Source organism: Aphelocoma coerulescens, chromosome 1, assembly GCF_041296385.1.
Source record: "Aphelocoma coerulescens isolate FSJ_1873_10779 chromosome 1, UR_Acoe_1.0, whole genome shotgun sequence".
NCBI lineage: Eukaryota > Metazoa > Chordata > Aves > Passeriformes > Corvidae > Aphelocoma > Aphelocoma coerulescens.
Genome location: NC_091013.1, coordinates 8,720,619 through 8,731,231, shown reverse-complemented (window position 1 = coordinate 8,731,231; position 10,613 = coordinate 8,720,619). Strand labels below are relative to the sequence as shown.

The window sequence follows — 10,613 nt, the reverse complement described above, 5'->3', positions numbered from 1 at the left end:
TCAGAATTTTCGTGTTCATATAAGCTTCCAGCATCTCCAAAATTAAAGCTGGGAAGAAAAAAAAAGGGAAAGGATATGAAGAAGAGCTGTCCTGGGAGCCAGCTCTTCATTATTTACCTTGGCACCAAACAGAAGAAAAGTTAGTGACGTATCTAATTAATCTTTCTAGTTTTTAAATATAGATGTTAGCCTCAAATAAAGAGATAGAGGGTCTCAGGCTTGTTGATACTATCAGTGGTGGTCTTTGAGAACAGTTCTCTCTGTTGCTTTTAGGAAATAGGCAAACTCTTGCCTATGGAGAGAACAATATATTTACGGCTTAACACAGGGATCTGATTTCCCACTTTGTTTCCTTCTGTGCTGACATCGAGGTCCCAAATAATGGTACAAACCTGTACTGTTTACATGGTGATGTGTTGGCTGTGGCTGGGGGGCTGCAGGGGTTATCTCTGTGACAAGACACCAGGAGCTGTCTCCATATCAGGCCCAGCTGCTTCCAGCTTCCTTTAAAATGGATCCAGCACCGCTCAAGGCTGGGCCCATGAGCCAAGCTCTGCCTCAGCCCAGCACACAGACAGATCACAGCCCCCTCTGCATAGCACAGCTGAAAGCAGCACTTTGCTCCAAGCTGCTGGCTGTCAGCATCACTTTATTCAGCAACACTCAGCAATTAGAGACACAAAAAGGCAGCAGGATGGCAGGTATTACTTGAAGGCCTTTGAATATCAACTTTCTTAGAGCATGAGAGGAAGATGCATTGTTTATTATTTGCTCCACTTCAGTTGTTTTCCTCATTATGTGATAAATACAGAGCAGGAACAGCAGGAACAGCTCAGGAGCAGAATGCTGAAGGAAAAGCCTAACACATGTAACAGGACTAGGTATTCTCCATCCTATAGCTTGTTTTTTTTTCAGAAAGGCATGTCTTTGTTCTGGAAAAATAAAACCAGCCAAAAGCAAGGGACATTGTATTTTGGATATATCACTAGCTTTTTACATCTGTTACAAAGCATTATAGTGTGCAACATTTTTTGGACCAATTATAGCTGTTACTTGGAATTCAAAAATTCAATGTAAAATTGCGTGTGTGAGTGGAAAAGACCTAATTTCCCAAGGGGATAAAATGAGCGCTATACAATATATTTTACTTGTCCAAAGCCATTAGCAAAGCAATGTGCAAAGTAATTTAGTGGTAATTTCTAGTGATCCAAATTTAGAAACAAATGCCTTAAAGCAAATAAATTCCATGAGTTTATACACTTTTAAAAAAAAAAAAAAACAAAACAAAACCAAACAAACCAGAAATTGGCTGATTTCAACTGAGAATGGCTCCAGATCTATTTGTTCAAAATGTATTAAATTGCTTCTTCCTACAAAACAAAATTCACCACAGATGGTTCAGGAACAATGTGTGATCTCTCTATTGCAATATCAATTTATTCAATTTACTTAAATACAAGGGTAACCTCCCAAGTCAGAGAACCAGAAATAAGTTAAGTCTTAGATAAGGCTATTTATATGACTATGAAGGCTCAGAAATTTGAGTGATTTCTGGGACAACTATTTTATTTGTCAAGATTTCTGTAAATAGTCATGTGTGGTAAAGAAAATGACCTTCAGTGACTGTATTGTGCAAACATCAAAATGTACCAAGACCGCCTATTCACATATTTGTAACTCTTCATTTGCTTCTGGTAAATAAGATTAGATAATATGTTAAAATACATGGAAATGCTCTTATTTTAAATGTTATTCAAGCAGTCATCATAATGCTGTTGTAAGATTATAAATTTTGAGAGCTTGTGCCCAAATACTCCCCCAACATGTGTTTGAAGACGACAGATTTCATGATGTATAAACATTTAAGTGAAAATAAGAACTGTTTTAAAAAGGTTTTGTTTAAAAACACCCAGCCCGTGTATGTTGATACAGTGTGCTGTGCATAAAAACATCTTAATTTCAGTCTTAACCTCAGTCTTTTATCATTTAGAAATGCTTCAGTGTCAGCATTAAAAGCAGGCACAATGCTGTCCCTTTCTGGAATGCAAGACCTTAATTGCATGAAAGTTAAATAAAACTTGTGGCTCTTTACCATGACCAGTGCACTTATTTTTCACGGTATTATTTGCTTTACTGAGGTGAAAATAAGCGTTGCAGGACTGGGATACATTCCTGACATTTTCTTGCTGTGACTGATACAAATGCCACACCATTAGATGTTGAATTCTTTTTTTTTTTTTCTTTTGTGGTTTGGAAAACCCCCCAAACACATGTTATTTTTAAATGTTATTTTTAAGGTGGAGCAAACACTACAAGACAGCTGAGCTGATGTGAAGGCTCAGTGCCAACAGACAGAGTGGTCCAGCCCCCATTCCCTGCCCTGTGCTGCTGGGGAGGGAAGGGGGTAGAAAAATTCAGAGTGAATTTAAGCCTGGCTAAAAGAGATCAATGGGAGGAAGATATCTGATTTTAATTCTCATTATCCAACTCTGATTTGATTGGGAATGAATTAATTTCCCCAATTAGAGCCTGTTTTGCTTTTGACAGTAACAGGTGAGTGATCTCTCCCTGTTCTCATCTTGACTCATAAGTCTTTTGTTATATTTTCTCTCCCTGTCCAGCTGAGGAGGGGAGTGACAGAGAGATTTTTCATGGGTACCTGGCATCCCCTACAAGTGCTCAAGGTAACACACTTGGACTGTAGTTATAAGTCACTTAAACCATGTTGGAGAAGCACTTGATTCAAGATCATAGAATAAGAGAATTTCAGAATGTTTTGGTTGGGAGGGGACCTTGGAGACCATTCAGTTCCAACCCCCTGTGGGGGACAGAGACACCTTCAACTAGACCAGGTTGCTCAGAGCCCCCTGTGGGTCTACAGCTTTTCTCTTAGCAATAATCACCTCATAAGAGTGCAACTGTGAACAAGTGCATTTAGCAAAACATCATGCAAATGAAAGGAAAACAAATTAGAGACTTTTTCCATCTCATTGAGCTTTCTAAAGGGTGAAGAATTAGTTTATAAAATAAATGGAAGTACTTTTTGCTGTGCAGATATAAGTTTGTCACCCTAGTTATTTTTCCAAACCCTGTTTTAAATGCAGAACGCAGCTTCTCAGTTCCTAAGCAGCGTTCCTTGTCAAGGACAAGTTGAACCAATTTGTTTGAGCTAAAATATCCTTCCAGTTTCTGACCAGAATGAGAAGCATAAAGAATAAAGCCTGCCTTGAATGTTTCTTGCTGGTGTCAACAAGCACCTTTGCTTGCAGCAGGATAATTCCATAGAAAGACAAATTTGAGGATCAATGAGTTGGTACACCATGTTAGTCCAGTAAAACCCTGCAGTTTTATAGACTCATTTTTTGGCCTATACCAAAGTATTGCAGTGAGTCAGGATGATGCAGTGAATATCTTGGTGAATTATCTTGGCTTTAGAGTAGTTCAGTGGCAGCAGAGGAAAAAGAAGAGTTTTGCCTGAAAACCCAGAAATTTTTGCAATCCACGTATTAATGACAGGCTCTAAGGGTCTGTGTCTGCGTTTTCAGCAGTGTAATTCTTGTAGAGTTTTAGGGAGGTTTTATTAGAAGAAATGCCATAACTCTTCACAGGTCCAGCAAAAATGTTGAGTTTAAGTGTAAAAAAATAATCAAGGAGATAGGAGAAGACTGTTTCTCTTCCTTCTCTATTGTGTGGAATTTTAAGGGTGTTCTGGGGTTCTTTACTCTGCACCTTCTAAAAAGTGCTAAATCTTGTCAACTGACAGAAGATAACTAACATTTAGGTGCCTTGAACTATATTCTTGATGAATCTTACAAATTTTATATATAGGAAATCAACTGGTTTTATTAAACTTTTCTGAAGTTTGTAGAGGCCATTAAAATTATTTCAATAAAACATTTGTGAAAAATACAATTATTTTACTGATTAATTTGCTAATTAGTAAAATTGTAGCTAGCTATTTTGAAGTAAAATGGTAATTCTAAAAAAGTACTTAGGGTGAAATGATATGTTTGGGTCCCAGTCTGTGTTTTGCAGGAACATCATAAATGTTCAAGTTCATTCAGTGATTCCTTCTGTGTTGCCTGGAGAAATATTTTTCAATATGAAACACCAGGTACCTGGATATTAACTGAACCCTTCTTTATGCAGCATTTCATTCTACAGCTCTGGCTCACTTTGCATAGTTCTTTCTTGTGCAGAAAATGGCATAGCTGACACCAAAATAATTGTCTAAATAAATAGTACACAGAGTAATGTTCCTTTACTTACTAGTGAAGTTCCCTCAGCTTGCATGAGTCCATTCTAGGCAGTAGTTCAAATATTGGCTTCATACAGCACAGTGAGGCACCAATTAGTGCCTTCTCTTCTTTTTCTTTTAAGTGTACTAAAGAAAAGCAGGAGAAAGCAAATGGATTCCTCATTTTGTGATGTGAGAAAGGGAAGAACAAATATGTTGCTGCATTTGATATTTCTCTGAGTCTGCTTTTAACTTCTCCTTTAAAAGGAACAAGACATGCTGTAATTTCTCTGAAAAGCTTTTTGTAAATACCTGCTTTTTTAAATCTTTTCAGTGTCTGTAACAGAAACGGCCTTGTTTCAGAATAGCTAATGTCATCAGTTCTCCCTTTTTCTTTTCTGTGATGTGATTTTTCTGTTGGTATAGTTACTAACATTAAGAAAAACCTCTTCAAAGTGTTACCTTCTTGTACAAGAGGCTTCATTCTTCTTGTATAACATTTCCTGCATCTTAGTTTTGACAATGCTTATTTAGTTATGGAGAGGAAGAGAAGGCAGAGGTGACAGTGACTAACTGGGATGAAGCTTGAAAAATATCACTTTCAGAGGGAAGCCTGGCTTTGTAATAAGAAAGCCTCTTCATGTCATGTAAGTAAAAATAGTGGATCAAGTAAGCTCAGGGACAAGAACCTCTGACTTGCAGCCCAATACCATTGTTGCAAGTCCAGCTCCTAAGAAAAGCAGGTGGGTCTGGATTCCATGGCTACTTGGTTGCACTGATCTCATGAAAATTTATGATGTACACTGAAAAAAAGATTGTTGGGGCTATGTCAAATTCCAACAAACCCTGTATGTCACACACTCACCAAGCAGGAGTTGTGAAGGAAGAGTCTCAAATGAAATTAAATGCATCTTAAATAAAATTAACACAGCAGGCATAATAACATTGATTAAATTAAATTGGCTTTTTTCAAGAAGGAACTCTGAGTGAACTGATGAATGGCTTGAAGAAACACGGTGCTATTCCTCCTAAAGTAGTTAGTGTATTTCTTCTTTAAATGTTATCTTGCCTTTTTATTCATTTGTGCATCAAACCTGGTATTTTTTCCAAACATAAATTTGATTTTTTTCCCCTTTTAGCTGGAAGTGGAAAGAAGCACATCAGTATCACAATCCACATTAAAATTTTAACAGAGAGCCTTTTTACAGAAATGCCAAAAAGTCCTTAATTTAAAATGCAGAATATACAAGATCTCAAATAGCTTAAAAAAAAAAAAAAACAAACAAGCCCACAGAAAGAGGACACTTTCATTGAAATATCTTCCTTTTTGACTACTAAAAGGTACTTCTGAGGTCTCTTTTTTTTATGAATACCTCCATGAAATGATAGTTCAAAACCTTGAGCACAGAGTTGCCAAATGTGCACTCCTCTCTCCATGATGACTGCAATTACACTTCTGGAAAATAGCCCAGGGAGTGCTCAACTGGACAATGAGAATTCCCATATCTCAGCTTCCTCAACAAAGGCTTTTTTTTTAAATTTTGTTTTCAAATTCTGCTCCTAGCACACGGAGAGAAATGTAAATAGCTATGCCAGAGCAGGTCTTGCTGTTAACAGCTGCGGGTGTTTATTGAAAATCTCTTTTCTATTTCATGGCACATGATCTCTAACTCAAAACCTTGAAGTTTAGAAAATTGCATTGATAGCCTACTTTTCTGATATTTACTGGTAGATTAGATTAAGGTGAAGAGGAATAAAAGCTTGCAGAGCACTCAATGCTACCTGAAATGGAAGCAAACTAGGTTTTGTTCATTAATGTTATTGAACTGTCCTCTGTAATTTGCACAAGTTCTTCACATTTGGGAGAATTTGTTGCTGTGTGAACCAGGATATCAATAAATGGTGAAGTTCCTTGATTTCTGGTGCATGGAATTATAGCAGTTCTGTATCCAGAGAAGAAAACTGACTGCAAAACTGCTGTCCCAGAGGACAAGAGCGTTGTCACAGCACTCTGGAAAAGGGCCACAAGCACTGCAATTCATCCCTAAAAAAGCAGCAGTCTGGGACCATAGCTGGCTAATTCTTTACAGCAGTGCAAGTGTTACTGATCTCGTTGGAGCCACCAAAGAAATAACAACAAGAACATTTTACCTTTGTTCTAAATACAGATTTCTGTAATCCTGATTTACAAATCCCTTGGTTCATATGGTCTGTTATGGACCACAAAGGATGATTAATAAATATGGGCTGGTGTGGGCAGTACTACCTAATTTATATGGGGCCTCCAGCCTCTACGAGTGGCTGCTTTCCAGCGCCTGCAGCTCCAGGAGAAACACAAAAGGCCTGTGATGTTTCTCAGAAATTCTCCTTGTACTTGGATATCTGGTTGGTAATGCTGTACCTGAGCTCTTGATGTGCAAATAGGTATCAGCCCTTCCTTTCACCAGCCCCCCAAACAACATTTATAAGATGAAACTGTAAAAAACCCCATGTAAATCTGGAGCTGTAGTTTTAATACTTTAAATTAAATCATGCATTACAGAATATATTCACTTGGGTATCTTTTTTGATAATGATTCACACTGTTCTAGAGAGCAGTGTGTTGTTCTGGTAATTGCAGGCAGAGGATGTACCTGAGCATTTCATTTAGAGCAATAAATTCAATAGCTTTGCCTGAACAAGTCAAAAACCAATTTTTTTATGTAAGCATAACACGTAGCAAACTCAAATTATCCTCCAAAGGTGTTGTATTTATATACTAGACAAGTAAATATTGTACCTCCCAATAATAAAATCTTTGCAACACATGCATTATTTGGAATAACACAAACTCATCAATTTTTAAAAAATTGTTTGTGGGTAATGAGTAACGTTCCATTGCTATTGTACATAAACTGCAAATTTTATGCTAAAATTTTTATGTGAAAGCTGAGCAGGAGATTTTGGTTGTATGCATCAGACTTTTTTGGAAGTGATAAAATTTCACAGCTGTGAAAAAGAAAGGCTCAAGTATTTTCATGTGGCGTACCTCTGTTTGTTGCTCCAATTTCAAAATGGTATTTTAACAAGTAAGGAAGTGCATGTAAGTGCTAAATGAGTTTCCTTATCTTTCTTAGGTGCCTGCTATGTGAGCTCTTCAGGTACCTGAGGGTGAATGAATCATTCAGTTCATCTGCATGGATTGAGATGCTGTTTTCGCTGTGTTATTTTTGAATTTTTGTATATTTTGTAATACTTGTACGTGTTTGATAAATCCAGCTCACTTGAACCTTTGGAAGTGATGATCATAAACCTTAAGAAGCATTGCCTATAGGTGTAAGGAGGACAGCTATGACAAGTGCCTTTTATTACACTCTTAAATACAGTTTTACCTTTTGGACTCTACCCTAACCCGGTGCAGATACAGTTATTATTTATTAAAGGTTGAAAAACCATAAAACTGTAACGCAAATACCAGTTTTTCCCTTTCCAAACCCTTTCTGAGAAATCACCGAATCACCCCCTGAGCTGCCACTTCCACACCACTAAAACCACGCTGAAAACTAGGAGATGATACTAACGGGATGTGCACCCTTCCCAACCCCGTCGGAAGGATGGGGTGCCTTAACCTGGCGAGGGAGTCCCCACTGGTCCCCCCTGCATGGGACGGCGGTGGCACCCCGGGGCGGGCAGCGAAAGGGGAGCGGGGAGGGAGAGGAGAAGGAAGAGACGGGGAGAGAGAGGAGAAGGGAGGAGAGGAGAAGGGAGGAGAAGGGAGGAGAAGGGAGGAGAAGGGAGGAGAAGGGAGGAGAAGGGAGGAGAAGGGAGGAGAGGTGCCGCTGCGGGAGCACTCCCGCCCGGCCCCGCTCCGCCGGCTGCTCCGCCCCGCTCCCGGCAGGTCGGGACGGCGGCCCCGGCTCCCGGCCCGGCTCCCGGCCGGCGAGAGGCGCTGCGGGAGCGCGGCCGCGGGGCCGGATCGGCAGCGGGAGAGGTGCGGGGGGACGCGGTGGAGGCGGCTCCGCTCCGGAAGGGACGGCTGGGCTGGAGCCAGCCCCGGCAGCCCCGGGCGGCGGGAGGAGCGCGGCGGGAGCGGGGGCAGGTCGGCTGTGGCACGGCTGCCCCTGCGGAGTCGCTGCGAGCCTGCCCGTGCCCCGTCCGAGTGCGGGGCTGCCCGTGCTCCGTGCGGGCTCTGCGCTCCGTGCCCGAGCCCGCAGCCGAGCCCGCGGGAGCGGGACCTCACCTCCCAGCCCCACCGGGCTGCGGAGTTGGCAGCAGCAGCAGCAGCCCTCGGGGGCGGCGGCGATGCTGCTGCTTGTACGTGATTTACCTCTCCTGCCGAGGCTCCTGGTGAGTCCGTCATTCTTAATAGCGACTGGTTTGGGGGATTGTTTTGGTTTTGTTCTCTTTTTTTCCCTTTTCTTTACCCCTAGAGAAGGACCCGAGGAGGGAGCCTGCGGCACAGTCCCAGTGGAAACCCGCCCGCCGGAACCCTGCCCGGAGCGGGGGCTGCGCTGGCCCAGCTCCCCCCGCGGAGACCGGGTGCTTTTGGTGTTAATAACCTGATTGGGGATGCCTGCATATTTGGTTCGGTTGTTTGTTTTTTTTGTTTTTTTTTTGTTTTTTTTTAATGCCTTCTGCAGTGTGTTGCTGTGAAAATTCAGGGTGGTGGATCTCGCCGGTCATTGGTGCCGTCTGGGGTTGTTGTGCCGTGAGAGGGATGGTAAAGAACGGGCTCTCAGTTGTTCTCTTCGCCACTGAACAGGTGAGCGGCTCTGTGGCGCCCAGGTGAAGATCGGCTCTTGCCGTGTGCTGCCTAAATTTTTCTTCCACGTTTTTGCTCTAAAAATTATAGTTACTTATTCTTAAATACAGTAATATATAGCTTCAATTTTATTTTATGACTATACAAAGAAAAGAATAAATGTTGGAGGCTGAGAACCCCTCACATAGTAGTTTTTGATGCTTGATAGCTACTGAATGCAGCTAACCACCACTCATTTCAGTATTCCAAGTGTGGAATGGGAACAGTCAGGGATTCTGCACCCCAGAGTTAGTGATTCTTGGAAAGCCTTAGCAGAAAAGATTTAATGTGCCAGGGAAAAAGCCCTTTAAGTGAATTTGAGAAGATAGAGGAGCAGGTCGGACAATTGCCTGTGAAATGCACGAGTGTTACCATTTTGCTGTATGCACTTCAGCTGAGAGATTTGTTCAAGGTGCAGCTCATTAAGCATTTTAAAGCCCCTTGCAGAAAAGACGTTTGGAGCATACATTGTTTTCTGTGGATCCAAAAGAAAGAAGGGATTGGATCCTTGCCTAAAAAAGTTGAGGTGAGGAATGGCCTCTTTACTCAAGAAAGGAAGAGTTTAAGAACAGCCAGTGCTGGAAATTTGAAGTTGGATATCCTGAGGCTAGACAGAGGGTGCAGTTTTATAAATAAAAGCACTCATTAGATTAGTAAGGTCTTAGTTTTTCATCACTGAAAAAACTTTAAACCAGGGACTTTTTTTCTAAAGGCAGGTTTCTTTATAGCAGGACTTAGTATGGGGAAATCTTATGGGCTATATGTAGGGGAGGCCAGAACAAGTGATCATAATGAACCCTTATTGCCTCAGTTAGGTGCGTAATCAGGAGAGCTGTGTCATCTCTGAGAGCACACACCATGCATTCTCTCTTTCCTTTGCTCCCCCAACCTCCTGGATGTAAAAGGGCTCAATAATATTGAGAGCAGCCCTGAGGAGAAGAACTTGGGGGTGTTGGTTGATGGGAAGCTCAGCATGACCTGGCCATGTGCCCTTGCATCCCACAAAGCCAAACGTGTCCTGGGCTCCATCAACAGCAGCATGGACAGCAGGTCCAGGAAGGGGATTCTGCCCCTCTGCTCTGCTCTGGTGAGACCCCACCTGCAGTGCTGCATCCAGCTCTGGGGCCCCCAGCATGGGAAGGATATGGACCTACTGGAGTGAGTTCAGAGGAGGCCACAAAGATAATCACGGGGCTGGGTCACCTCTGATATGAGGACAGGCCGAGAGGATTGGAATTGTTCAGACTGGAGAAGAGAAGGCTCTGGGTAGACTTTGTAGCATCTTCTAGTACTTAAAGGGGGCTAGAGGAAAGCTGGAGAGGGACTTTTGACAAGGGCATGTAGTGACAGGACAAGGGGTAATGGCTTTAAGATGAAAGAAGGTAGATTTAGATTGAATATTAGGAAGGAATTCTTCACCATAAGGTTGGTGAGGTACTGGAACTGGTTGCCAGACAAACTGAATGACCCGTTCCTGGAAGTGTTGAAGGCCAGGTTGTGTGGGGCTTTGAGCGACCTGATCCAGTGGAAGCTGTCTCTGCCCGTGGCAGGAGGGGTGGAAGAAGGTGAAATTTAAGGTTCAACCCAAGCCATTCT

At 41.9% G+C, this 10,613-nt stretch overlaps 1 protein-coding gene across 10 annotated transcripts in view; it reads left to right on the top strand.

The window, feature by feature from the left end:
* Positions 1-8,339: 8,339 nt before the first annotated feature.
* SYTL5 (synaptotagmin like 5) overlaps positions 8,340-10,613 on the top strand; it is an 80,170-nt gene continuing 77,896 nt past the window's right edge. For 5 of the 10 annotated variants that reach the window (XM_069030175.1, XM_069030088.1, XM_069029390.1 and 2 more), the window contains exon 1: positions 8,855-8,978. The gene's annotated coding sequence lies outside the window, so the exon portion shown is untranslated. Of the gene's footprint in view, positions 8,564-8,854; positions 8,979-9,464; positions 9,544-10,035; positions 10,105-10,613 lie in introns of those variants that run through there. The other 5 variants (XM_069029461.1, XM_069029776.1, XM_069029852.1 and 2 more) reach the window with 5 other exon arrangements.